The 3,256-nt window shown below is 36.0% G+C and overlaps 1 long non-coding RNA gene across 1 annotated transcript; it reads left to right on the top strand.

Annotated features, from left to right (window-relative positions):
• The first annotated feature begins 2,149 nt into the window (after positions 1–2,149).
• LOC145012130 (uncharacterized) lies at positions 2,150–2,926 on the top strand. The gene is made up of 2 exons (XR_013664393.1): positions 2,150–2,329; positions 2,415–2,926. It is a non-coding gene; the product is annotated as an uncharacterized LOC145012130 (long non-coding RNA).
• The last annotated feature ends 330 nt before the right edge of the window (positions 2,927–3,256 follow it).

A 3,256-nucleotide genomic window follows, 5' to 3' on the forward strand; every position in this document is an offset into this window, starting at 1 on the left:
TTCTGAATAAATATCTACTGGAATTGTCTTTCCGCTGACGTTTGTGTATTCTTTCCTCTCCACTCGGTCTTTCTTTATTGACACAAACTCGTTCTTTTCATAATTATAAAATAAGTAAATTATAAGATTCGTCTCTCATTCACGTATTAAAATACACATTTGATCTCTATTTTTAAAAACTAATTCAAAAATTAATTTGGATCTTCCATTATATCGTAAAAAGATGCATGTTTCGTTCCTTGTAGACATAAAATGATTATATTGTCCTTTTTCATTTCTTTATTTCTTTATTTATTTAGACAAAACTGCAAAATTGGTCATTGTGGTATTCGAAAAAATATGGATAAAGTCCAAAAAGTTTCTGACTTGCATAGGAGGTCCAAAATCAAGATTTTTCCGTGATTTTGATCTTAAAATTAAGAAATTTTTGTAGTTTTGATCCATGGAGCACTTAAATTGACTGTTATGCCCTTTTAATTTCCTTTTGTATTTTTTTATATTTTTTAATTTGTAAATATTAATGAAAAAAAAGAATTATGTTGGCCCACCCCATCTCTCTCTCTCTCTCTCTCTCTCTCTCCTCTCTCTCTCTCTCTCTGATGGCATCCATCATGACTCAAAATCTTCCTCCTCCTTCGTATACTCATCGCACAACCCAATGACACCACCACAATACTTTAAAACCATGGTCATGACACCATCATCACCCATCGATGTCGCCATGTCTGGTTGGCAATCCAACACGATCGTCTGAAAATGAGACATTCGCTCATCCTCGAGCTTTCCATCCCAAACCAATCCCTTTTTCAAGAAATATGGTTTGGACTCATCTGATTTCCCCTTGAATGCCACAACTCCTTGGAATCTAAAGTTGGATCATACCCTCTTCGATCTGTCCTCATCTCTCATCTGGACAATATTTTGTAATGATCGATTCAATCCATGACTCCAAGCATTTTCGACATCCAACGAACCAGTGAAGCCCTAGATTCAAAGGTAGGGTGTTTGTGTTTTCTCTCTGAAGAAGAACAGAAGTTTAGTTCTTGAAGGTGGGGCTTTTCCAGTAAATCGAGATTTCAACATCTATAAATTCGGATTTCATCAGTTCATCATTGGTTCATCTCCATCGCATCTTCTATTTTTAAATATCATGTTCACCACCACTGTCTTTATCTCCCTCTCTAATATATTCTTCTCGATTTCTCCGGTAAGGTTTTTTTCTTTTTCAGAAATCAAACCAAGAAACAAAACAAAGGGGACTCGGTTTTAATTTCATATGCTTTAGAAACTTCGATTTCCTGAAATACTTGGATTTAATTCCTTCACTTTCCTTAAGCAAAGGGGATTGTAGAAGAGGGACCGAGGAACATAGAGATGAAAGATGGGAATGACGATTTGTTTGGAACGATTGGTTTTATTCATTGTGTGTTTAATTTTCTTTATGTGTATATATAATTTTGTGATTGTGTGTTCTTGAGGAGATGAGTTTTGAAGATATAGAGGGAGTCCGAAGTTCTCTATAAGTTACACGATGAGAGAGAGAGAGAGAGAGAGAGAGAGAGACGGTACCGGTGGAGAGGGTCAGGGTGGAGTGAGATTTATTTTTCTATTTTTAATTTTAATTTTTTAAATTTTTTAATTTTTTAAATACTAAGATAAATAAACAAAATACAAAAAAGAAATAAAAATGGTAAAATTGATCTTTCAAGTGTATGAGGGACCAAAATCACGAAAAAAATCTTGATTTTAGACTTTCCATGCAAGTTCAAAACTTTTTGGACCTTATCCACATTTTTTTGAATACCACAGGGACCAATTTTGCAGTTTTGTCATTTATTTATTTTTACAATTTAGCACCAATAATTACAACATCTTAATTAGACAAAATTGCAAAAATGGTCCCTGTGGTATGCATTTTTTTGGGGTTTTAGTCCAAACCATGATTTTTGTTGGATTGGTGGTTCTTTTGAGCTAGTTTCGTTGCGTTTTTGGTCCCTCTGAATAGTGAAATGACTGTAATGCCCTTGAAATATTTATTTTTTATTTTTCTTTCATTTCTTTTTAAATCTAATATTAATTTATTTATTTTAATTATTAAAATAATAAGAAAACCCCCCCCCCCCCCCCCCCACACACACACTCTCTCTTTCTTTCTTTCTTTCTCTCTCTCTCTCTCTCTCTCTCTCTCTCTCCAGTTTCAATACCTTAAAGATACAATCCACCGTCATCTTCTTCATGACCCTCGTCTTCTTCAAATCCCAACTCCTCACCACCGTCTCTCCTTCCAGCCACCAAAAATCAACCACTAACACCACGATCAGAAATCTAGGTTTGTGCAATCATCCTTACTGATTCTCAAATCGAATATATATATCAAAGCTCACCATTATTTCCTCACCGCCACTTTCTCATAGATCTGGAATGCCGCTCACCTTTGTCGATCGTCGCCGCCTTGACAGCTCCGACGACAAGCCCTACGATAGCTCCACCTATTGCTGTCGTTCGTGTTACAGATTCGGTGAGTTCCCCACCTGATATTGTCTCCTCTAGAAGGATTCCACGCTTCATCTCGTCCTCCGTCTTCATGGAGGTATGCAGATCTTCGTTAGACCTTTACAGGGAAGACAATCACCTTGGAGGTTGAGAGCTCCGACACCATTGATAACGTTAAAACCAAAATTGAAGATAAGGAGGGGATTCCACCTGATCAAACAGAGGCTGATCTTTGCAGGGAAGCAATTAGAAGATGGGTGAACTTTAGCTGATAATAACATCCAGGAGGAATCTAATTTGAACCTTGTTCTTCGTCTTCATGGTGGTGATCTCCGTAAGTTGAAATAGATAGCTCTGTTAGTGTTGTTTTGATGTGGGTGTTGACTGATTTCAGTGGGATATTATAATATAACGATTTTACCGTGTTATTTTATGTTTGATGTGTTTGGTGTTTATTATCTTATCTTTTATACATGAATGTTGTTGGGTTACTAAGTATTCTCGTGTTATAATTTTAACAGGTGAGGGAGAAAGACAAAGTTGGGTGTATGTGTGTGTTTACGAGAGAGAGAGAGAGAGAGAGAGAGAGAGAGAGAGAGAGAGAGAGAGAGAGAGAGAGAGAGAGAGAGAGAGAGAGAAAGAAAGGGCCTTTCTTACCTTTTTAATTATTAAAATAAATTAATTAATATTAGATTTAAAAAGAAATGAAAGAAAAATGGAAAATAAATACCCCAAGGGTAGTATAGTCATTTCACAATTTGGA

This window comes from Lactuca saligna, chromosome 8 (genome assembly GCF_052625555.1).
Source record: "Lactuca saligna cultivar CGN05327 chromosome 8, ASM5262555v1, whole genome shotgun sequence".
In the NCBI taxonomy this organism is placed as follows: Eukaryota; Viridiplantae; Streptophyta; class Magnoliopsida; order Asterales; family Asteraceae; genus Lactuca; species Lactuca saligna.